This window comes from Anser anser (assembly GCF_964211835.1).
Source record: "Anser anser genome assembly, chromosome: 1".
In the NCBI taxonomy this organism is placed as follows: domain Eukaryota; kingdom Metazoa; phylum Chordata; class Aves; order Anseriformes; family Anatidae; genus Anser; species Anser anser.
This window is the reverse complement of record NC_139720.1, coordinates 151,935,534-151,962,096: the sequence shown is the minus strand read 5'-3', so window position 1 is coordinate 151,962,096 and position 26,563 is coordinate 151,935,534.

The window sequence follows — 26,563 nt, the reverse complement described above, 5'->3', positions numbered from 1 at the left end:
ATGAAGGAATGTAAAATCAGCATCATTAAAGAAACAAGGGTTATTGATTCAGTTAAGCAATATTTGAAGGATTTTGTGCTTTGGCTTAGAATTAAAGTATGTCACATATAAAAATGTGACCTACTGAAAAGCTTATAAAAAGACTTGAATATCTAGAGAAACCTATTTGTAGGTAGGTAACTGTATTACAATCCAGTATAGCATACATCTTGGTGTAATAAAGGAAATAGAGCACATTGCATAAAAACTGCCAATAGCAGCGTACTCTGCACTCATTTGAATTCTTCTATGATTCATAGGGGAAGTAAGCACATATGCCTACCATTTTATTTACAACATACACTGAAAAGCAACCCAAATCATGCTAAGGATAGAAACAACCTTGTAACAAGCCAGCTTGCTCCTTCTAGTAGTAGGAAGCCTGGGACTAGAGAGGCCCAGACAATTAACAGATCCAGTTTGTCTGTGACCAGTTAACAATTAATGGAAACTACGTGGCTTCTGCTATAAATGGCAAGAGAATACCAGAAAAACATGCTCTTGAAAAGCAGTGAAAAACAGGAAGGAAAAAAAAAAAAAAGGAAGGGTCTGGGGGATTAAATTTAGCAACTGGTGTTCCTGTGAAAGAACTAGAGCACTCAAAAAGATTGTATATAAGCAAATAGTGTGTTTTTTAGGATGTATGTTTTGAATGCTTTTCCAGGAAGCAATATTAGCTATGTCAACTGTCACATTCCCTAAGCATGTTATAATTTGAGGTGTCCTCAGCTTGCTGTGTCATAAACACTTTTGTAGAACAGAATCTTTTACCAGCTTTTAGAAGCAAGCACTGCTATTTGCAGCAAGAAGGAAAAAAAAAAAAAGAAAAAAAAAAAAGAAAAAAAAAAGAGAGAAAAGAAACAGACCTCAGCAGCTCTGGAACCACGGTGTGCATTAGGTGTTACAGCACTGCCACCAAATTTGAAAAGGCCAAGTAGTATCTGCACAGGCTGCGGTGCAATGCCAATGAATTCCTCTGCCAGCTGACATGTCCAATATGCTGCCAGAGCATTGGCACCTTCCTCTCCTGTAAGTCAGTATTCCAGGTCACAGCTAGCTCCATGTTTTCTAGGATTCTGGAACTGCTTACAATATATATATATTTATTTATTTTTTTATATATATATATATATTTATTTTTTTTTCCAGAGCAGCAGGGCCTGGAATTTGTCCATGGAGTCCCTTAGAAAAGACCCAGACCTGGTCAGCTGCTCACCACAAACACTTCTCAGTAAGCTTAATCTTCCTTTTCACTTGATACTCTCTTCTTGCCCCCAGCTCCACCCCCTTCACCCCCTACCCCCGCGCTTTTTACTATTTCTGGCACCCTTCTCTTTTCTCTCAATACATTTTTTACTGCAGAAGAAGAAGACAGGTACTGTCTAACTGAAGTGCTGCAAGTGCACTAGGGATTCTAATACCTAGGTCTTGCTGGCTTGGGGCCACCTGGCCTTAGAAGAATAATCTTTTCCTTTCTAGTCCATCTTCCCTAGAAGACTCACGTTCACCACAGGTCTCCTAGTTAGCATGAATCAACATGTACACTACAATCAGCAAATATTGCACTATTTTTTCCTCCTGTTCCAGGAAAATATTAAGCCCCTATGGCCCCAGGGCTCTATATAGATGAAAATTTGGCAACACTGTCCAAACTGGCCTTTCTGTCTGTCTCCTGTGCTCATTGAAGGTATCCCAAAATATTATCTGATTATATTAATTTATGTTATATTAAAGATAGAGGAAGACTCTATAAAAAGCCTGATACACATTTATGATATGGTCTGTACACACTTTTTCTTGGTCTGTAAGTTGCTTTCCATTTCCCTCTTCTAAATAATACACAATTGTGTGGCAGCAGGTAAGGCATTTCCACCACCTACATTGTGTGACAAATTCTAAGTTTGGATGCAGTTTCAGAGGAGACAGGTGGAAAAAGGAAGGTGAGAAAACACTTCTAAAAATATTTCTAGGGGAACTATTAACCATCTTTTACAAGTGCTTAAAGAAGAGAAGTCTCAAAGATCATCATTCTGTATTAAATCTCTGCACTGAACTCATCTACAGTCTCTACAAGGAAAACTGCCATTGCTTCCACCTACAAGCAAAGCGGCTGTGAACGTTCACACAGGTACTTTTTTGATGGGGGAAGTTGAAATCCAGACGGGTCCAGCCATACAGAGGGGTATGTGACACAAACTCAGGCAGGAAGATGGGCTGACTCTTCACTGCTCACTTTCAGAGTCCCTGAGGAAGACCGTGGGTTGGATCCTTCCTTATGTTCTTCCACTGGTTCAGACCCTGTTTAAATCTCCCCTCAAGCTGAGATGGCAGAGGAAGACTGCAAAAGCAAGATCTAATCCAACATCAAGTCACTTTAGTCTAGTTCTGATGCAGTAAAAGAAAGAGGCTACATGGACATAAGGCAACTCAGTTATACTACTTACAAGTGTTTCTTGGAAAAAAATATTTCATGACAGTACTAACCAAAATGACTCAGCCATTTCAAATGCTGTATTCCAGCTCAATGTCTTTACTTTGTTGTTGTTTGCTCTTTTTATGAAAACCAGCCTTTTCGACTGAGCTCTGCATAAGTTCATTTATCTAGTAAACATTTGGTCTCCAATACACTGCAGTGCTGAACAAAAGAAAAGAAATTGAATGAACCTGTAGAAAGATGGACCCTCCACTCCAACACCATCCTGATGATAAGTAGTATCATATTTTTTTACATTAATCCCAGAACTACCAAAACAACACATAAATATTTCCATATGGTTTCCAAATAAATCTCCCATATCCTGTATACCATAAATTGTTCCCTCAAGAGATATAAGCTAAATAATGTTAGTCATCTATTCCAGCTCTCTTGGGGGCACCAGGCCTGATTTTCCACTTGGGTGCACAAGCTTTGTGCTTAGGCAACTCCACTCAAGTTAGCATCTTCCAGAAAATAAGTCATGGGGTTGGTGTGAGAACAGAGTATCAAATCTACCATCTTTCACCAACAGACTGTAGCTGTAACCAGATTTTTCTCCTTCTGACATGTTCAAATTATGAGGATTAAGTGAGCATGCCCTGGCAATTGCCAGCCGGCTTGTAGATGGTGCCTCTTGCATACTGGCATGGGCTCCCAGGGCTGTGGCTCAAAGTCCGTTCAGACTGTTCCTCATATCCCATCTGCACTGGGATAGTGGGTTGCAAAGCCTGCAAAATCACAGCCTTCAGGCTGTGATTTCAGGCTTTCTTACATATTCTGTGGGACTGTTTGTGAAATTTGTTTATGAATGATTAATATTTCACCAGAGTTTCTTAATGCTTTAGCACAGACCTGATGAGTGTAAACAAGAAACTCTTACAAGTCTTTGGCTTGAGTAGCATAAAACATTGTCTCATACCCAGTCTCCCCACAGACAACAGTTTCTGCTTTAAATAGTCCAACTACAGCTCCCTGAGTATAATATAAAGGGCATAAACATTATAAAAGTACTGAATACTCAGACCTGCAGGATGACTAGACTAACTAAGTATCAGTTCTTTGCAGTCATGCTACTTGTTATAATTCATTATAATAATGGATCACTTTAAAGATACATTCCTATAACTCAGGGAAAAGTTTCATAATAGAACTAAAAGTCACTTTGCAGCTCCAAATGTGTAGGAGATGAGGTTCAGCAACCTTATGTGTAATCTGATTGTTTTACTTAACAAAACATGAGCATCCATAGAGATCTGCATGTAGGATTAATACGTCTTCCTGACTTTCAGCTTGCCTTTTTTTTTTTTTTTTTTTTCCTGAAATCACCAGAAATACTTCAGGAAAGGGAAACTAATTTGGCTTGATTTCAAACTCAAAGTTTGTTGTTGTTTTTTTTTTTTTCCTCCCAGAAGAACAAGATTTAAAATAAGTGCTGGGGAAATGGTTCTTTGCAAATCTGAGCATGAATACAGATCGTGGGTTTGTATTTCCTGATCAGGATGGAAACAGAAACATGGACCCTTCAGATCTAAACCCTAAAATTAACTCAGAGAGCACCATTCAAAAGCACTTCCTCAAGTCAGCAGGGGAGAACGGCAATGAAAAGCTTGATGAGAGTTTGGTGAATGAAGAGGAAATAAGGGAGGGAATGTGGGGAAATGACAGTGGACCCTCAGCCCCATACAAACTCTTTTTTTAATTCTCCTTCATATGTATACATTGTAGTTATTAGCATGACCAGTTTTAAAAGAAGGATTTGGTTAGCTCAAATGTGGACATGTCTTTTGCATAACTGTTTAGACTCTTTAGGCTCATGCATTGGAGAACGAGCCATAAGCATGCTCAGGTTTTGATTGAAATATAATTGTAGAGGCAATAGTGATAACAGTGTTACTTCAGTCAGCTTTATAAATGACACCTATCACTACAGGACTCTATTGGAGACATTACACTTCTTTCAACACAGAGAATGTTTCTATTTACAAATTATTTATGAATATTTTTGTTACTTAAATTGTCTGGGGTTAGGCCTATTGTGAATAAATTGTAAGGTCAAAGGGCAAGTTGTTTATACTGGTGAAGAGACAGGATTATTACACTGAGAAATGGTGAGTACATCCTGTTATTGCTGTTACCAGTAAAAACATCGCATGAAAAGAACTAGACAGACTAGTTGCTTGAGTTCTCAAAAGGTTTTATTTTTAGCCTAATGACAAAAATGTCTGTTTGCACAGGAAACCATAAGATTGATACAAGGGAGTGGAAATAAAATTCTTCATGTAATTTTCAGTGATACATTAAAGACTTGATCCCCTGAGTGTCAGAGAAATGTTTAGTGAACCTTAGAAAGATGAAAAGATGACTTTTTTGCCAGCCCCCTACCATTCTCTACTTCTCTGGTCATGGAAGCTCCTGCATACAAATCAATTCCTTGTGGAAGTTAGAGAATTTTCAGAACCATTCTTAGCTGTGCCAGCAAATAATGATGCTACAGGAGAACAGCTCACATAGCCAGAATAACCTGTCCTTTCCCCAAGGCATTTCAAGTTGGCCCTATGGGAACGGAGGCAGAAAGCGGATAGATGTCTTGCTGTTCCCCAGTGGAGTCTTTTGCTGTTGCTGTAAATTACTTTAAGCTCTCTTTGCTACAGTGGTGCAGAAGGTACTTGTTTGGGGTTAAGAACATGGATCAAAATCTAATCATCCTGGACCAAATCATCAATACTCACTTTCCATGGACCTCAGTAAAGTTTCCAGACATATTAGGGCCAGCTTCCAACTACTAACAACAGTTCTAACTTCTAAATTATTTTTGCCCAAGCTAGACTAACATTTGAAAACATGTTGTACTAAGAACAATAGTTAAAGTCCTGCCTATGCTGGCATCAACAGTAGTTTTGCTATTAATGTAGTACCAGCAAAGCCAATAATTCACTGAGTGCAGTTAAAATAAAATATCTCATTTAATTTCATTTATTGAAATGAACATTATGCTTCAGTTCTGAATGTTCAGAGAATGTTCCTTGTTGTTAATTAACTTACTTATTAGTGTTTCAGAAATGCCCTAAGGTTCCAGTCGGGATCAATGCCCAGTTTTGTTGTAAGGTAGATGAAATGAAATGGAAAGGGCTGTTTTGAAAGAGTTTACTTACCAGGGCTTGCTTCTACACTCCCAATCTCCTTAAGATCATAAATCAGAGTGCAGGATCAAGACTGCACTTTAGGAAGAGTTACTCACTTCAGGTGTATTTCCAGTGAAGGAACTAGAATGTCCTCGTTTGCACAGAACTGAATGCTGGGGATTTCTGAATTCCTTTAGCAATATCTTCCATAACATGATGGTTACTTGACTGAAAGCTGACCTGCAGTTTTCAATTAATTTAGTACTTGGGGACTTTCTGTTGTTGTCATCTTGATTTTTTTTTAATGTAAAATAGTGCAACTTGGTCATTAATTACAGCTGTGACTGCTTCTTGTGCATGTTTATTGTCTTTAGAAGGGGAATACAATTCACCCTGAGTGAAAAGGCCCCATTTGCTTTACAAGAGTCACTTTATTGTGGAAATGCTGATGCTGAGGGAGGAGATATTTCCCTCAGCCTGAAATATTTCACCTGACTAGAATTTTGAGTGTTCAAAAGGGACAGATACAGATCCTTACTCAAGCTGGCATAAGTGCAGAGGAAGTATACAGAGTCTGGAAGTTGTGGAAAGGCAGCTCAGAACCATTCTCCTTAAGTGCTGAAAGGGTTTTACAGTGACTATGTACAGTCTTGTCCATTCAGTAGCCAAAAAAGCTTGCACATGAATTTACATGAACATTTACAGAAAATACAGGAACAGTCTTCAGTGAGGAACTTCCATCCTGCTTTTTTGCTCTGCAGTTCTGGGAGTTCACAGGAGGCAGGCATAAATGACATGTACAATATATGTTCCACTGTGCTGGGACAGACTTTCTTTAGAAGTCATGATAAATCTTCAAAAAAAATCGCAAATGACCAGATTACCAGCCTTCTTTTCCAAACTTTACCAAGTCCTAGCTGAAGCAGGGTTGCTACAGAGGGACACCTGAGTACATGGGATTTGGCCCTTTTGTTTGTTCATCAGTGCTCTAGAAAGCCATAGGAAAGGAAGGAGATAAAAGTATAAGAGATTTGTTATTTAATAACATGTCTGGTCTCGCTGAAGTCCTCAGACAACCTTGTTCACACTAAAAGTGAGGAAGGGGAGGTATTAAGCCTTTCTTCAGAGCTCAAGAAGGGACAGCCAACAATAAGATCAGATTATTTGTTTTCTTATAGCCATACTCTTCTGTTTGTCAAAAAGGGACCTTAAACTTAATTTCCAAGTTATGCCATTTGATGTTTCATGGTGATGTTTCAGGATAATTGAGTGATCAGATCATGGACTGTGTAAGAAAGCAAGTCATGAGGGACTTCTGGGGACAACATCATTAGGTCCCAGCAACATAACACCCTGCAAAGGGTGTAGAATTCCCATCATTTTTTTTTCTTTTCCATTGGATAGCTACTGGGATATTTTCCTCTGTCTCTCTTAGTTATGTGGTGTCTGTATTGCAGCTAATTCACAGTTATGTGAAGATTCTGGTAAATAGCTTGTAAAGTTAGGAAAATCTTCCACCTCAGTTATTGTTTCTTTTTAACCTTGCTAAGACAGGTCATTCTGTCATAAGAAGTACTTCCATAAGATACATAAGTTTTCTCTGATTTAAACTCAGAACACATATTGATCAAGGATAGATATCAATGCCAATAATAGTAATAAAATTTCAAATTCCAGATACAAAGCATAGTCCTATCTTGAATAAGCTCTATTTGTTGTATTCCTATAACTAAGACGGAGGTCTTGTTTCGCCAGGGCTTTAATACAGTGCCTATACATTGTTATGCCAATATCACTTCCTGGAATTCAACTGTTTTGATTTGACTTTTCTCTATGCCCAGAGAATAGTGTGGAAATGTCATAGGGATAGATGCAACAACAAGGTATGAAGAGGAGGCACAATAAAGAGGAATCAAGAAGTAGAGTGATGAAAGACAAAGTGCTAGTACAGAGCTGCAAAGAGCCTTGAAAACACATCTGCAGAGACGTAAGAAGCCACATGATAAGATAAAGTGAACAATGTAGGGTAAAGAAATAATAGTAATTAAAGAAGCTGAGATAAAAAGAGGATAATTTTGAAAATTAATTAAATATCCTAGGGGTTAGGCTGGAGGAGGGTGGAAAAGAAACCCCTAGAGAAAAAAAAAAAAAAAAAGAGGAGGTAAATAGCAGCTGCGGAAAGGGTTGGGAGTACTGATGATTAGGCAGGCAATGCCTGCTTTTTCATTTTGTGCCAGGCTCTATAAATCTTCCCTGTTACCCTGAACCTAGAGGTGAGGAAGTTTGAGTATAAATTCAGAAGTTTGGATATTTTTCCAGATCTTACCTAAATCATATAAACCTCCTTATATATAGTATAACTTAGCCAGAAATAACTTAAGAACTCACTTTTTCTCATGCTACTTAGTGCAGCTGGCTGGATTATTCATCCTCAATAATACTTATAGCACATACGTGCTTTTTTTTCTGTTTGAGAATCATTTATGAATAAGCTTTGAGACTGCTCTCCAAAATGTGAAATGCCTATTGATCCTGTTGATTATTCTGAGCATTTACCTTTTTTTTTTTTTTTTTTAATCATAGAATCATAGAATATCCCGAGTTGGAAGGGACCCACAAGGCTTATCGAGTCCAACTCCTGGCACCACATAGATCTACCTAAAAATTCAGACCATATGACTAAGTGCACAGTCATAAACTCCGACAGGCTTGGTGCCATCACTACATCCCTGGGGAGCTTGTTCCAGTGCACGACCACCCTCTCGGTGAAGAACCTCTTCCTGATATCAAGCCTGAACATCCCACATCACAGCTTGACACCATTCCCGTGGGTCCTATCACTGGTCAATAAAGAGAATAGATCGGTGCCTTCCCCTCCACTCCCCCTTATGAGGAAGCTGTATACCATGATGAGGTCTCCCCTCAGCCTCCTCTTTTCCAGGCTGAACAGGCCAAGTGACCTCAGCCACTCCTCGTACATCCTCCCCTCTAGGCTGTTCACCATCTTTGTAGCCCTTCTCTGGATACTCTCCAGTAGTTTCACATCCTTTTTGTATTGTGGTGTTCAGAACTGCACACAGTGCTCGAGGTGAGGCCGCACCAGTGCAGAGTAGAGTGGGACAATCTCTTCCCTCAACCAACTAGCATGAGTATTGTCTGAAATTAGTGTTCTGTACATTAGGTAAGTAGACTCTAATTTTCTCAGCATCATCAAATGTGAACTACTTTGACTATGAGCAGAGCATAAGGAAATATGTAGAGATACAGTCTCAGCCTTTCATCTGCTCTCTCATCTCAGTTGTCTTTCCTCTTTTCTTTCATGGTCTGTACAGTAAATATTGCTAGTGTGATACCTGCCTGAGCCTTCAGAAATCCTGAAGCAGTGGTTCTGTGATGGCACTCTTTTTCAAGAGTTCACTCTTTTGTTTAAAACAACAGTAAGTTTCTTCCTACACTGTTCATAGCATGTCTTGGAAGGAGAGGAAGTATCTGAACATGCGGATCCACATAAACTTCTCTGAGCATTTGTTCATTTTGGTATGCTTTTGATAATACATGGAAGGGGTGAAGAGTGCAGATGTTCCCATTTTCCTAAAAGGAGGGTTCAGCTTTCAAAGGTTTGGGAAAAGCCAACCTGGGGGGGGGGTTCAGATAACAGTTTAACTATTCCCTGCCTGCTATTTGGAGAATGTCATTGGTTAGCTAAGTCACGGGATATTCTTCCAGCTCTCTAATTGGGTTAGTGTATCCTTTTAAACAGAGGAATAATGAACGCTCTTGTTTGTGAAGGAATAGCCTCGTTCGCATGCAAATACGGGTATTCACACAAATCAGCCATTCCTCCCACCTCCTCAGGAACAAAAACCTTTCTGTCTGAAACCGCAGGAGCAGCAGATAACAAGGGGCCTTGATATGGATAGATCAAACAGCCATTTAAAATTCCTGCAAATGAATACTGTTGTGCAATATTCACCCAGTCCTGTCTTCTTCTGCATCATGGAAAAGATAATAAAAAGTTAAAATTGGATGTAAAGAAATGAGGAGTATGAAATAGTTCTGCTTTCCAAAATAATTCATCTATTCTGTTGTAGTACTTTTCAGATTGTTACCTTCTTTATGAAAGACAAATAATTATTAAAAAAAATAAATGTGAAAACACTTTTGGAGTTTCTCTGTTTGTTCAAATTGGACATAGCTCAAACCCAAACAGCAGGTCCAATAAGCTTGAGACAACTCATAATTTCAGATGCCTGAAAATTCAAGATACACAGTATCTAAGCAGATGAGAAATAAGACTTGCCATTTGAAGATTTACCAGAAATTCTTCAGTGATTCTCCAAGACTACTCAAAGAATGAGTTATGTCCTCATCTGGCTATAAAAATAGCTGTTTAGCCATAAAGTATTATACAAAAGTAAGTGAAAAGAAAAGAGCCTTACAAAGAGTGACAGCTCCAAGGGTAACTTGGCTCCCTTTCCTCACTGTGTTTTTATAGCTGTAGGAACTCCTTATTACTTTTTCTCAAGCTGTCATCAGAGCAACAGAAACCGCTGTTATTTTGGTTTCTCTTCTCTTTAGATGGAAAGAAAAGGATATAATAAAGGCAGGTCATGAGCAATAGGTTGTAATCTATCCACAAAATGACTCCACCTTGCCATTTATTCCCTTGTATTGTGGTGGAACAGACTCCCAGTAAACGTCTGCTTCACATTGATCATCATTGATAGTAGCATCCCTAATAGTGGCTCCATCTTGACAGAAAAATGGTAAGTGCCATTGTGCTCTGTTGTTTTTGTCTCTTTCTACAGCCACTGAAAAACAGAGCTGTTAATTTATCTGATGAAAGACATGACAGTGAATGTTATGTACAACCCAGATGTTTCCCCACTGATTTCATAAATAGGAGCACATAATTGTGATGATTGGGAACCCATTAATTCAAACTACTTGTAAGCAAAAGAAAAATAAGACCTCAGCTTACACTTTCACTGTGACAAGCTTCTTTGCATGAGATGTCTGTCTTTTTACTCACTGTTTATAAACCTAACCAGTCAAATAATTTCTTCAGTTCTTCTCCATCTGTTTTCTCACAACAGTGTTAATGTTCACTTAAATAAGCATAGCAGCATTAACCTTTTGAACTTCTTGTCTCTCGACTCTGCTTAGATCAGATTTGTGGTCTAGAAAATTGACTCTTCCCTCAACTTTGACAGATTTTCTTATTATCCCCTTCTGACCTGCAGAGAATTGCACTGGCTCAATTCCTGAGGCACCTACAAGTTTCAGATGGACTCAGCCTCCCTATCTGATTGCCTGTCATGGGAAGCATCAGTGGTATGCTTTTTATTTTGGTTTATTCCCTTTCTCTCTATAGATATAATGAATTCTCTTGCACTTTTGTGCTCTTCTTTTCAGCAGGCCTTGCATATCACATCTTCATCTGCAACACAAAAAGCATGTCATAATAAGGGCATCAATAAGTGCTTTATACCGTTCTGATATTCCAGGTATTGTCCACCGTAAATTGTATATAAGTTGCATAAGCCATTATCGCTGTGATTTAATCTTTCTACTTGCATAAATACTATTAGTTCTGATAACTACATAAATTGGGCTTAGAGCAAACTGTCAGTGAAGATGGATACTCTTCATGCATGAAAACTGTGGGAAGGAATTAAGACTCTATTTAGAGCAAAACTGGTGCTTTGGAAAGTGTCATTAAACACTGAGTTTTCTATGTAGCTCCCAAGCATAAGCATGCTAACAAACTAGTTTGGATAAAAAGTTATATTCATTGTTGAATCCCCAGTTACTGCCCATATATTTTTGTAGTCCTACAGTAAATATGACTTAGGTTAGCCGCTTTTCACTGACAGAGGTTGATTAGGGCCACAGAGGTGATCAGAGGGATGGAACACCTCTCCTATGAAGAAAGGAGGAGAGAGCTGAGGCTATTCAGTGTAAAGAAGAGAAAGCTCTGGGGTGACCTCATTGCAGCCTTTCACTACTTAAAGGGAGCCTATAAAAAAGATGGAGAGCAACTTTTTGCTCAGTCAGATAATGACAGGACAAAGGGAAATGGTTTTAAACTAAAAGAAGGGAGATTTAGATTGGATGTTAGGAAGAAATTCTTTACTCCGAGTGTGGTGAGGCACAGGAACAGGTTGCCCAGAGAAGCTGTGGATGCCCCATCCCTGGAGGTGTTCAAGGTCAGGATGGATGAGGCCCGGGGCAACCTGATCTAGTGGGTGGCATCCTGGCCCATGGCAGTGGGATTGGAACTAAATGATCTTTAAGGTCCCTTCCAACCTGAACCATTCTATGACTCTACGATTCTATTTCTCCCCTCTCCTCAACTGACAGCTGAGCTAGTTTAAGTTACATCACATTAGCTATGAGAGCTAACACAAAGAAGCCAGCCTACAGTAAATTGAGATGAACTCTAAACTCTACACCAAGAAAGAGTTTTTTAGATAGGCTGGGTTTTGCAGGTTGAGTTATGCTCAGACTGAAATGGAAATACAAACACTTAAAAAGCTATGGGCAAACAGCTAGGGTATGACCTTGGGAGAGTGTTTTGAGAGGAGTATAACTGGAAAGAATGCTTAGAGTATGGAACAAGGAAGCTGCTGCCTGCTTGATTTTGATCCTATTTGGTAAACAGACCTTTGGTATACTTTTACAAATGAATAGAAATATGAGTTTGTCCTTTGTCATCTGAGAACAATGGCCAAAATAAGGGCTAGCCTAAAAATGAGAATCCAGAGAAAGTGGTAAAATAGGTAATCAGTGTAGCAGCAGAAAATAAAAAAATAAATAAATAAAAATAAAAATATAAAAAACAGTAGAATCTCTACATTTTTAGTGCAATTATTCCATTTTAGCAGTTTCTACGTTTTCTGTGGTCTAGAGTTTATGCTATAGTCTTCCTGTAGCCCCTACGGCTAGCTTTTCCCTGCCCCAGCCTGAGCTTTTTCTGCTGAGAAAGATCTGTGAGAATAACTGTACAGAGATGAGAAGGACCAACATTACAGACAGAAGTGTGATTGTTTAGGGTAACTAATAACTCAAGGATTCAGGAAGGAAAACACCAGCATGGGAAGATGTGAGGCCCCAAAGGGTAAATTTATGCGTGCAAGGGCTTAAGATGCTGAGGTCCCAGCCAGCCATGTTAAGTTGTCAGTGTCATGGGTGGATATGGAGGCTGGTGGCAGCTTCCCAGTGCCATGGGACTCATGGAGGAGCCACAGGTGCTGGCCCTACCCCCTCCTTGAAAATGGTAGCCCAAGTAGCAGCAGATCTTCAGGTACCTCATCCATTGTGGTGGTAAGCATGCAAGTACCTAACATTTGTTGATTTCTAGCTATCTTCTGTTTGTGCTAGCTGGTGCGTAACTGTTTTACAGTTTCATTTCTTATATCCTTCTTGCAGAATCTCTCTGCGTTGTCTTAAGATGTCTGATCAAGCCAAACCAAGTGAGAGGCTATAAAGAAGACAAGGAGCAGAGAATGAACAGTGCCATTACTTCACTGTTAGCCCAGTATTTGCAAAATTTCATGCAACAGGGTGGCAGGGCTGACACACTGCAGGAGCACCAGCCTCAACACTTTCTACTCCCTGCTCCAGCCTCAGCACTTACAGACCCATGGCATTTCATGTGGCCCGAGAAGGCCGGTTGTAGGCCATGCTGATTTAATACCACTTGCACAGACCAGCAACATTAATACTGCAATTTAGCCTCTAGAGTGCAGAGTATAAGCCTCCCCTATTATGCATAGTTGCTAAGATTCAAGTCAGTAAGCGATTCCTCAGGGAGAAGCAAGACAGCTTGCTGACTGTCATACAACTTTCTGTTGGAGCAACTGACAGGAAAAATCAGACACCAGTCAACTGAGGCACTGATCCAAAGCCCCTTTAAACACCTTGGTGACTCTTGAAAATAAGATGTAGGAGCTTTTCAAGAGATTACCCCTAATCTGTCACAGCATGCAAAACAACTTAATACATTTATCATTTTCTTTTCAGCTAGAGAATTCAAATCCCTCTGTGACAAATCAACTAGTAAGTCAAACTTCTTCTACTTAACAAACATATGTCCTGAAATTGCAAAGGGTGAGTCCATTTGTCACTTAATTGTCCTGAACACACCAGGCCTCCTACCAGTTAGAACTTTGCTATTGAATCAAATGGCCGTAGTACTGGGAGACCACTTCTCTGTGTGTCTTTGAAATCTTGTTTTATGCTATCATGTTTGATCTAGTCACTTCACAAACACCAGTTCAGGTCAACAGACATAAGCTTTCTTGTTAACCTGGACCAGTGCACCACAAATTACTTTTATTTACCTAGCACCTTCTCTTCCCACATTATGTTAAATGCTGATCTCAGAAAAGCAAATAAGCTGTCTTTTCCCTTTTTCATAATGACTGTCAGCTTGTACTTTAACCAACAACTCAAGCCTCTGTCTGGCTTGTAAGAATCCTTGAGATACAGTGAAATAAAAATCTGTTTTGTCTTTCATTTTATATCCTGTTTCCCAGAAAGTATGAATATTTGCTTTTCAGCCGTATCGTTTGAGTATTAAGGTATTTCCTTCACCATCCTCAAAAGCTGATTATTCTAATACAGCTCAGGAAAAGCAGTATTTGGCTTCTTTCAGGTCAGAAATACATCGAGTTTTATTTTTAAAAATTCTGTTAGATCATTCAGCATTAGATATATTCAAACTAAAGTCACCTTAATACTAAAAATCAAATTCTTGAATATCAAATGCTCTGGCTAGTGGCTGTTAAATAGTAATAGTTGCTTCCAAGTAAGTGCATCTTTCTTAGAATTGTAGAATGGCTTGGGTTGGAATGGACCCTTAAAGATTAGTTCCAACCCCTTTGCCATGGGCAGGGATGCCACCCACTAGATCAGGTTGTCCAGAGCCTCATCCATCCTGACCTTGAACACCTCCAGGGATGGGGCATCCACAGCTTCTCTGGACAACCTGTTCCTGTGCCTCACCACCCTTTGAGTAAAGAATTTCCTCCTAAATCTTAATCTAAATCTCCCCTCTCTTAGTGTTAAACCAATCCCCCTTGTCCTGTCACTATCTGCCCATGTTAAAAGTTGCTCTCCATTTGACTGAAAGGCCAACATGAGGTCACCCCAGAGCTTTCTCTTCTTTACACTGAATAGCCTCGGCTCTTTCAGCCTTTCTCCATAGGAGAGGTGCTCCAGCCCTCTGATCATCTTTGTGGCCCTCCTCTGGACTCAATCTAACAGGTCCACCTCTTTCTTGTGCTGGGGGACCCTGACCTGTGTGCAGCACTCCAAGTGGGGCTTCACAAGGGCAGAGCGGCAGGGGACAATCACCTCCCTCAACCAGCTGGCCACTCCTCTGTTGATGCAGCCCAGGACCTTCTGGGCTGCAAGTGTGCACTGCTGGCTCATGTCAAGCTTTTCAGCCACCAGAACCCCCAAGTCCTTCTCCGTAGGGCTGCTCTCACTGAGTTTTTCTCCCAGGCTGTACCATACTCTGGGATTGCCCCAGCCCAGGTGCAGCACCTTGCACTTGTTGAATCTCATGAGGTTCCCATGGGCCCACTTCTCAAGGTTGTCCACGTCCCTTTGGATGGTTTCCCTTCCTTCTGTTGTGTGAACTACACCACCACTCAGCTTAGTGTCATCTGCAAACTTACTGAGGGTGCACTTGATCCCACTGTCTATGCTGTTGATGAAGATATTAAACAGTACGGGTCCCAGGACAGACCCCTGAGGGACACCACTTGTCCTTGGCTGACACCTGGACATAGAGCCATTGACCACCACTCTCTGGGTACAGCAATCGAGCTAGTTCCTTATTCACTGAATGGTCCATCCTTCAAATCCATGGTCCACCCTTCAAATCCATCTCTCTCGAATTTGGAAGTCGGGAACTCCTGTGGGACTGTGTCAAAGACCTTACAGAAGTCCAGGCATATGACATCTGTCGGTCTTCCCTTGTCAACTGATGCAGTCACTCCGTCATAGAAAGCCACCAGATTGGTCAGGCATTATCTGCCCTTTGTGAAGCCATAATGGCTGTCTCAGATCACCTCCTTGTCTTGTATGTGCCTTAACATAGTGTCAAGGAGCATCTTTTCCATGATCTTTCAAGGCACAGAGGTGAGGCTTATTGATCTGTAGTTCCCTGGGTCTTCCTTTCTATCCTTTCAAAAAATGGTAGTGATGTTTCCCTTTTTCCAGTCACCAGGGACATGATTTTTCAAATATGATGGAGAGTGGCTTGGCAACTACATCTCAGTGACCAGATATAATTTGAAGTGCTTGTTATCCAACTGAGCATGGAATTTTTAAATACCTTGTTCTATTATATCCATCCTATTACAACCATTCTTTCAGCAATTTCTTTGTAAAATTAGATTTCTGCTAGGTTTCTCTCCCTTAAAACAGTGAACCAGTGAGCTACAGAAATCTCTATTGCCTCTCACATCATATTTTACTTTATTCATGTATTAGATATAGATTAGCATCTTGTCTTGGAGAAGCTTATATTTAGTAGAATACGGCAGAGTTTCAGTTAAACAACAACTGAATATAGCCTTCATGCTTTAAAATAGCAGGAAGTTTTAAGTGTTCTTTCTCATAGGCACAATTCTCCAGCTTTTCTCTCTTTTTTTTTTTTTTTCTCCAAGTGTGATTAGGCTAATGGTACTATTGTGATCAGGTTTTTTTCAGTGTAATGAAACCTCATTGAACAAAATATCTTTTTTTCAGCCACATAAATCATTATTTGTGACCTACTAAAATGTGACAATACAAAACTTTTTTCCATTCTAACTGATCTCCATGGATTTAAAATTTTAATTTCAAGTTTAAGAACACAATCTTCAAAACAGAGAGGATTTAATTCTAGAAAACTTGGCACACCATTATGTTTCCTACTTAAAAAAAAAAAAAAAAAAAAGCCTGGAAGAAACATAAAAGCTATGTAATTTCATCAGATAATCAGTTGGGCTCCCTTGGGTTTCCTGAACAGCAATACTGTCTAAATGCAGATGCACTGTGCTTCAGTCCAGATGGACACAACAACCTGTGATGAAGCCACAGTAATTAGAAAAAGCCGTTATCTTCAGGACCACTGCAAATGTGATGGGAATGTAAGGCTGTCTTGAAGTACACCAATGAAGTACAACACTGATGCTACTTAGAGAAATAATGGCTGGGTACAGCCATAGGCATTCCAATCCTGTGATTCCTTGAGTAGTGGGTCAGCTTTCTTGGGGGAGAACTGGTGTCAGGGGGACACCACTCTTCCTCATACATCAGCCCTCTCCTTGGCTTGTTTCAGCTTCTCCTTCATAGCAGCTGCTGCTGCTCCATATGCAAGGTTTCTGTGCTACAGTGCAAGAAGGGAGGGAAGAGGGTGCTGGGGAGAGAGGAGTGGCATAACAGGACCACCCAGGTATTTTTCCAGGTGAGGAGTGAGGGGGAGAAGAGTCTGTTTGCCCCAGGACCCAAAACAGCTCTTGGTGTGGGCTCTAATAGCACTGCTGGAACAACCAGACCTACAAAACATTGGCAAACACGAGGGTTTATTTTTCTTTTTTTCTTTTTTCCCTTCTTTACTTATTTTCTCTTTTCTTCCCTTCACCTCTTTTTCCTTCTTCCTTTCTTTCCTTCATTTTTTCATTTTCTTTTTTTTGCTCTCATTTTCTTTTTTCTCTCAAGCTATTTATTTCTCTTTCTCCCTCTCTTTCTCTCTTTCTTGCATTCTCTCTCTCTCTCTCCCCCTCACCACAAAACACGTCATTTCTTCAGAGAACACCACTCCATAATTTAATGGCAAAGCATCAAGGACTCTCAATAGCATCAAAAACAGTACTGTTGCTCCACCAGTTTGATTTAGAGATCCTCCCCATAGATAAGCTGCTATTTTTAAAGCATAGTTACATTGCAAAATAAGCCAGAGCATGCATTTATGATTTCAGTTTTTTTGACAGGAATTGTCTGAAAACAGCCTTTTTAACCATTGATGATAAACATAAAGAAATAGATAACAATGAGGATGATAGAAGTAAAACACTTTTCTTTTTGCTTAAGGGAAGGTTGCATGCACAGTTTCTTTAGAGTAATTTCAGTATAAATCCACATCCTCAGAGAACTATTCATAAAGTCAAATTTTTTAACATGCTTGATCCTGGAAGGAACATTACCTTCATTTACTGTTAGGTTTAAAAATCTTATTTTCATGATCATCAGTCATTATAGTGGTACAAGGTAGGCACTAATTAACCTATACATAAAGATACACCCATTTTGGTGGACATGTTTATGATAACATAAGTTATTTAAGAAACAGAAAAAGAGTACAGAGGGTAAAAAAGAAAACAAAACTAATAAGTACTTTTTTAGTAGAAATTTCTCATTTTAAAATTTGTTTTATAGCAAAATATCTGGCCAAAATCTTTCACAAAGTTTAAAGAAAAAAATAATTAAAATAATGTCTTCTATTGTATTTTTTTACCAAAAATGTGTCAGAATGACATCCTTTGAAATATTTTTACCGAAGTTGTGAAAAAACTTGGAAATGCAGGCCAAAGATTAATTTTTACTACAGCAATGTAACTTATCAGAGATGTAAATTAAAAACAATCACAAAAAACAATCAGTAAAAAAGAAATTATACAATATTCAGAATCAACAGTAAGAATGAATAAAGCCGGAATTCCTTGTGACACTGTTCCATACCACTCCTAAAGTAGCAGAGGCATTTAAGTCTACTCTAGTTTAATGGGTAAAGGTTGCTTTGAGGTCCTTTCCATAACTGTGTGATACCTGCATGTGAAGATGGAGCTTGAGCTGATGAAATACTAATGGGAAGTAAATAATTACATCCCCTTTCACATATACAATACTCCAATCAGTATATTCCTGAACAGGATTTCCTTTCTTCTTTTGCAGCAGCTGCACAGCGGATGCTTTAAGATTTTGTATTTGATGAGTGCTTGCTGTAGGATACCACAGGATCCTGCTGACATCATTTTTCAGGGAGCAGTGTGCCACAAACACATTTTCTGTGGATAGAGACAGGGATCTTGGGGCGTTGTTGCTTGCATGCATGTGGGTCCTGTTCTAATCTGAATTTGCAGGTGCCTGGCATGTATGTAAGAGCACAAGAAATTTCTCCTGACTCCAGTAATTAAGGTACGATAGATATGATCCAAGGTAACCTCCTGCCTTCTTTTCTGTGTATTAATCATCAGCTATTTTATCCTTTTTTTTTTTTTTCTTTTTTTCCTTGGCATAGCACTTCATACTTATCTATATTGGCTTTACTTTGCAAAATTTCTTTTCACAGTTTATCATGACCATCTCGAACTCTACTTCTGTCCTCCACAGAGTTTGCACATTTCTTAGTTTAGGTCAATATCAAATTTCCTCTTAAATTCAAATCCTTAACTAAACCATGAAACTGAGCCAAGTGCAGGATAGAGAAGTTATTATTGTTTAACTAGATAAGACCCATTATTTGCACATATCAAAGCAGAAAAGAATGATTAGCATGACAGTTCAGGTCATCGAAGAGAAGTTAATGGTCATTGACCATGGTTGTTTCGAAGAATTACGTTTGTACCAATTAAAAAGTCAACAGCCACCAAGTAAGGAAAAGCATGAGGAAAGATGAAAGCCACTACAAGAAGATTGCTTCAACCCCTGGGGGGAAAAAATGCAGGAAGAAAATGTAGTGAAATAATAGCAAGAAAACGGTAGAAGGAATTAGAGAAAAAACATCCTTAACTGCTGTGCCTCATGTGTTTCGAGTTGTTTCTATGGTCACAGAATAAGAAGGTCAAATCAGATCAAATAAAGCAGGACAGAACTGAACAGTACAATTAGGCCATAGTCAAAAAGTAATTACTTTTCCATCCTGTAGAGATTGCATGTTACTTCTTGGAACTGTACATTATTATCTAAATAATAGATAGCAGCCAGAGAAGCAACTGGGAATGAATTGGAAAAAATCAGCTAAAAAGCCACTTAGCTAAATATTATAACATTACAATTTATATTAAAGCTCAGATAAACTTGGAAGTTGGATATTGGTGGGTTTTAACCTATTTATGCTCATTCATCAAGAGACTAGAGGAATAAAAGATGCAGAACAGAACTAAAATACGGTAGTACTGAAGTAATTTTTAAACTACTCAACTAAAACAACATTCCCTTTGCTCTGTTCTCTTTGCATTTTAATCTTTTGATATTATGGTTATGATTAAGACATATAAACCATATAACCTATCCTGGCGATAGTGTACATTAGATAACTTTAACTCTCTCTGGAGTCTCTTATTTTTACTTCAGCATCCTTTATCTCAGCCATGCATTCTTCCTATTTTCTCCACAGGGCATGAGATGCACTTCACAACACATACAATCTTCACATTTTTGTCAGTCATATATCTCTCTAAAGTAGCTTGCTAAATAAGTCATCTCTTTTACACTGCTGAAGTCGATTCTTGGCTGAACTAAATGGCATGGCTTTGTGGATGTAAGTAGAGCTTCCTAATTTATCTTTCACAAAGGTAAAACTCTTTGTTTGAAAAGGTTTACATGTCCTCATTGATTCTCTTCACTTTTAGTAAAATATCTTCACTCAGCATGGCCAGAATCAGCTGCCAGCACCTAAAAATCATTAGAATCGCTCCACTAGTGATGGAAATAAAATCTAGTGTAGTGTAAATCAGCCTCCCTAGTCAACAACTGTCTTTCCACAGAAGCCCAAATTACCCTGTGTTGTCTGCAATGCATCAGTGGCTACCAGATATGAAGAAAATGTAGTAAGTCATTCCCATGTCTGGAAGGAACTATGATCACACCACCTGAGTTATCATCATCCCAATCCAGACACATTTCTGCGCTTCACTATCACTACTTCAGAGAACCACTCCTAATCAAAAGTAATTCCTTCAGCTCCATCTGCCAGCCCTGGAATCCAGAGGGTTAAGGAAGCTGTAATTTATTTCTACCAAGTGAATAGAAAATTAGAATCTCTCACTTTCTCTCTTTCTCATGCATCCCTGAGGAAAAAAAAAAAAAATATTTCACTGGAAATTATGATTTCATCAGTTGAACTGAAAATCAAGAAATAGACCACTTTAAATATTCACACCATCTTGATTAAAGCAGGTGTCTCCAAGCCCTATTATTGCAAAGTGATTGTCAGAATTTCCATTGTAAATCTCTTCCCTCCTTTTCAGTGGTTTTATACTTGAGCCTTGGCTATAAGAGCACATTCCAGCCTGGAATTTAGGCTGGCTGATTATTAAAAAGAGGTGAATTTTCCTTTACAAATGATATTAAAACAAAATCTAGAACTAATAAAATTTTGGGTTTTTTTCAAAAAAGGAGAAAGGCAGGGAATGTTTTTCTATATTACACATGTTGACCCAGAACTAGCCACAATCTGGTAAAGAAAAGCAGAGCTGGAAAAATGTCATATTTCTCCAGATGACAAAGGAATACTCTAAGCTGGCAACCCATTATGCTCCCTCATTCTGCTTCATTCCCTGTAACTCCTGGAATGGAAAGAAAATAAAAATTAAAAATTATATGGAACACAGAAGGATGCAGTTATTTTCTCTAATTACAGAAATCACAGGCCTCACTATCATATCATTCCTAGTCTTTACTGTGTTTGTTCTCTTGATACGTTGTGAAGTGCAGAAATACTTTTGCTCATTTTGTAGATGTGAAATAAACACAAGATTTTCACCTAATAAACTTTAGATGGAACATCAAGGCACCAGCCACTTCTTTTCTCGTGTTCAGTGTTTAGGCTATGTTCACAATAATAAATTCAACTGTCCCAAGAGATATACCAACAGACATACCTAGGCACTGAAAATCAACTGTAAATGCTTCTAAGTGAGTATCACTATCACAACAGCCTGTGACATGGTTTCAGCCTATGCCAATTAGTACCCTCCCAAGCAACTCTTGGGCATGGTTCAGGAGTCAGCAGTGGCCAGAGATCATTCTTAGCAGGAGAGAGAGAGAGTTTAATAATATTGGCATTAGTTGTTCCCTGTCAGCTGGCCAGAGAACAGTCCCAGACATGTTTAATTTACTACTACAGAAGATGCCAAAATGGTCAGAACCAGCTAGTGTAGTGCGTGGAAGCCACATCTTTGTGCTGAGTTATGCCAATGCTAGCAGAAGCCTTTCTCAGCATAAGGTATAAGAATGCCCTCTCTAGCCATCATACTCTGCAGTACTTCATCATGGCTCAGAGTGTGATCATTTTTGTTCTCCTTTCCATCTATATTAAGGTTATATACTCATCATCAGTATAGCAGCAGTTTTCAGTGCAACTCTGCTGAGAGAAAAAATCATGTCTATTGATACTTTCATGGAAGTAAGAATATGACTGTTTAAAGGAATTGGCAATAATATGCAAACTGCTGTTTCCATGCACACTCTGTAACAACATTTCCTAAGTATTTTATTCTCCTTTAGTAAAGAGTCAGTGTTACAGGTCCATAAAATGAAAACGTGTTCTCCTTAATATGCATTCAAAGTGAAAATCACTTTACTCTCATAAAACCTAATAATTGGATGTTATGTGGGAAAACTGAGAAAAGAAATGAAGTTTCCTGTGAAGTGGCACTAAAGATGTTGCACAATCCTGAAACCGGCCACAGATATGTCTAAGTCATCATCCTGCACTGGCTTGAATAAACTTTTCATTTTTCTTACGTCTGCATGCAAAAACTGCAAGCCTACTTGTGACTGAAATAAGAAAAAAGTTGTAAGTAGTGTAATGATCTATTATTAAAAAAGCCATTGTTCATTTATTTATTTGAAAATTATTTTCAAGCACTGTTTTTCATTATTTAACTTGTATGTGATTAAATGGCATTGGTGACATTGACTTAAATATTGTATCTGTTGAACCCTTTTTGAATGTCCAAAGCCACAGAGGAGGCTTCTGTTTCCTAAAATCCCAGACTCCAACTGAGGAATTCCCATCCTCTCACACATTAAAGAAATTGAGAGCTGGATTCTCTTATTTAATGCTGGGCACAACTCAAGAAAGGAAATTGTGTTTTAATTCTGGATTCTCTATACACCTTGGTTATATACCCTTCATTTTACATCATTAATCTTTAGAATCCCAACCTACAGTCCCATCAATACTGATGGGAGGCTTTTATCATTCTAAGGAGGTTGAGCCAAACACTGACTCAGAAACAGTTTTCAAAAGGAACAGAATGAAAGTGATGTCAAATTCAAGACCACAATCAGCTCCAGAAGTTTTTTTGTTGTTTTTTTTCCCCCTTTCTAGAGATCTAAGATCTAAGTAGTACTAAAAGTGTCTTAATGTTTAAAACACAGGTTTGTTTCAAACTACAGCTTTGAAAGTAGGGGGCTGCAGATTCTGTAAAGTCACTGAATCCTTTTTATGATACTACTGTAGAAATGTTGAGGCAGCAATAACTCTCAGTAGGATTACATCCTGGCAAGCAGCAAAGCAAAATGCTTGTAGTGATCCCACTGTGTGTTAATCACATGGTTAATTTGTTAAATTTGCATTTCATTTGTTTCTGTAGCTTGGCACAAATTTTATTGATAAGGGCTTTTTTTTTAATTGTTTTGTTTTGGTTTTGCTGGTTTTTTTCATTGTCTTCCACGAGATTCTGCATTGATCAATCTGCTTTCTGTCCACAACTCCATCATAATTAGTGACTGAGTATGTAGCTGAGTAAGAAAAGTTAATAATAGGGCATAGTCTTTTGTGAAATGTCTCGTTGTGTAATTGTTGCTTTTCTGGGTTCATAGGTTGCATGCAATTTGCTTTGGTTTTGATCTTATTTTCTTGTGAAATTGTTTTAAGATAAGCCTCTCTCAGTGATTTTTTTTCAAGGTCTTTCTTCTTTGTTTGATTAATTTTCATCCTTTTGATTTCCTTATTTTCTTTTATAGCAAATGATTGGGGTGGATACTCTAATATGGGGTCACGAGGAGAATCCAGCTCTCTTGCTCCCCCCAGCTGCTGAAGAAAAATAGCAACAGCAATGTCATAAACCCAGAAATGCGTCCATCATTTCTCTGCCCAGATAACCTCACCAAACTAAAATGAATCACTTCTAAAAAAATAAATAAATAAATAAATATATATATATATATATGCATTGGGTCCTAGACACTCAGCAATAAGAAATTCCCTCCATAACAATAACATTATCCCCATTGCCAATTCCACCAATCCATAGGAAAATAAAGCAAGCATTTCTTAGACTCTTGCAACTCACTGCAGCCAAGTATTAGTATATGCTTGCCTGGATCACAGTCCATCTAAAATGTAGTATGTTGTAAACCCCTTGGAGTAACAGAAGAACTGATACATGAAATAGCTAGGATACAAATCAGCTAGGGTTTTAGGCATCATAGACAATATCATGAAACATCCTTTAAAGAAAGTAGACAACTAGTCCTTGGTTATGAATATGGATTGGACTAGAAGTTTGCATTTCTTATTACCCATTGTCTGATTTCAAGGATCAGTACTGCATTTTGCACTGCCTGAAAACTGCAGCTGCTTTTCAAAGATAGCTCCAAAGGACAGAGCACCATATAATGAATTATCCCTCAAGTATGGATAAAAACCACACTGGTTTTGATTGGGATAGGGTTTTGGGCCAAACATTTAGCAGAAGGAGGGAAAGGAAATCCAAGTTGCAGTGGCAGACCTAGTGTCTCCAGGTCTCATAGAGACTTTTGATTTCTCTCTTTCTGCTTTATTTATTTATTTCTTTTTAATCTGCAGGAGCAATCATATACCCCTGAACTTTTTTTCAGACAGACTAAGAGGTGTCATTTACATCCCTGACTCATTATGACTGAAGGAATCTTCTTTGGATAAATACAGGGTTTTACCTTTCAGTTGTTCCAGCTTTCTCTTGCAATTAGCTTCAGTACTTCACTCACTGACATTCCTTCTGACACTCATGTTTCACTAATGGATCAGCAAGTTCACTTTCCATAGGCTGAACTGTATTCCCAACCAAACATTTTTTTACACCGAGGAAACCTTCAGAACTCAACACTCACTACAGAGTCTGGAAAGGTAGAAACTGTTGAACCAAAGTTCCCCACTCAAAGCCACAGCACCTCTTACCCAAGGGTGTGGAAAATGGGGAAACTACTTCCTTCAGAGAGGAAGGAGCAGAAGAAGATGTTCATCTCTGCATGTATGGCATTCCTTTGTTCTCTGGTATGACATTTGCCTTCAGGAGATTTTCTCTGCTACGAGAAATTCTTCAAGGGGATCCTTCAAGAATGATCTCAAAGGAGAATTAAGTACACTACAAAGGTCTGACAGAGCCCTTGCAAGGGGATAGTGAACTGAGAAAAGTGAAGCAAGGAGTTCACTGATCCTGTCTTTTCCTATCTTCCTGGGAAGTAGGTAAATGATTTGGGGTTTGTACTGTCCTTTAGAGAATATCATCCACTGTGAACCACCTGGGTTTTGCTTTAGAGGCCTGTGAAGGTTTCTAAGGCCAAAGTATCTTTTCCAATAACATATTTTCCAAAGCAAACATGGTTAGAAAATGAAAGTGTTCAGTGGGCAGAGCGGAACTTCCAAAGCTTTTTTTTCACTTTCTCAGAGAGAAACAAGAAATGTCTACTAGAAGTTATTGCAACAGCAACAGCAGGGTCTGGATTGTAAGGTGGTAAGGAACACAAACCATATCTGACAATATGGAGTAATAAAATCATCTTCTGAGTTCAGTGCTAGCATGGGTTCAGGCTACCTTTTAGCATCAAAGCTGATCAAAGCCAACCACAAATTGTAAAAGATGAGTATTTGAAAATCTGGTACCACTTTTTACAGCAATCTTTAAACAGTGTTTGCAGTGTCCCTGGTGTTTCACCCACTTTAGCTACATCCAGATTTGACCCAGGAATAAAGTCCTCTCTAATTTTGTTTGTGACAAAGATCTTTGTCCAAATACACAGAAAAAAATTCTGAATCAAAGATTTCAAATTCAGAACTAATCTTTGATCTCTCAGTCTGTCTAGAACTTAAGCAGACAGAAGAACTCAGGAGCACCCCACCCAGTCAATCAAATGATTAATGAAACTTTTACATTCAGATATGACCAAAAAACCCCACCCTGCATATCAGTCCAGTTCCAGAGTATTATATAAAAGAGTCCAAAAATGTTTCCTTCAAGATTCTTGGTTTGTGAATGCAAAAGATAGACAAATAAATAAATAAATAAAAAACAAAACATCACTTTTTAGTTGTACTGCCCCAAAAGAAATAAAACCTTATTTATTTAATCTCATGTCACCATCAGACCTGCCCTCAATAAATAAATAAATAAATAAATGAAAACAAGCCAAGAAGCACACTGCTCATGTTCATAGAAAAGCTGATCAAGGAAAGCATTAAAAAAAAATGGGGAAGATGTCACATTTTAGTCTCTGTTGGAAAACGTCTTACAATCTCAACAGTGGATCCATTACTCTAATCACTCTGTAATGAAGGACTTGCTAAACAGATATATTAAGAGAAAAATAATGAGTCCAGTAGTGTCCGCTCTTTGTGAACTCATATCTGTACTACATAGAAGAGAATGCCCTAAAGAAAACTCTTAAAGAGTGGTTAATTAACATATAAACCACAAATGTCAGAGTATCATAAATATTCAAGTAGTGATGGATAGTGGGATAAACCCTGAGTGCATGCCATAAGTTTTTTATCTCCATAGCTATCTTGAGTTGGATATTTACAGTAAATTACAGCTGCACATGCTTTACTCCAGAGCCATATGTTTTATTATTCAACCAGATGTAAGCCATAAAACTGTTTTATCTATTTTGTGGTTCAGCCTAGTACTAATAAAATAAACTACAAATACCTGACTTA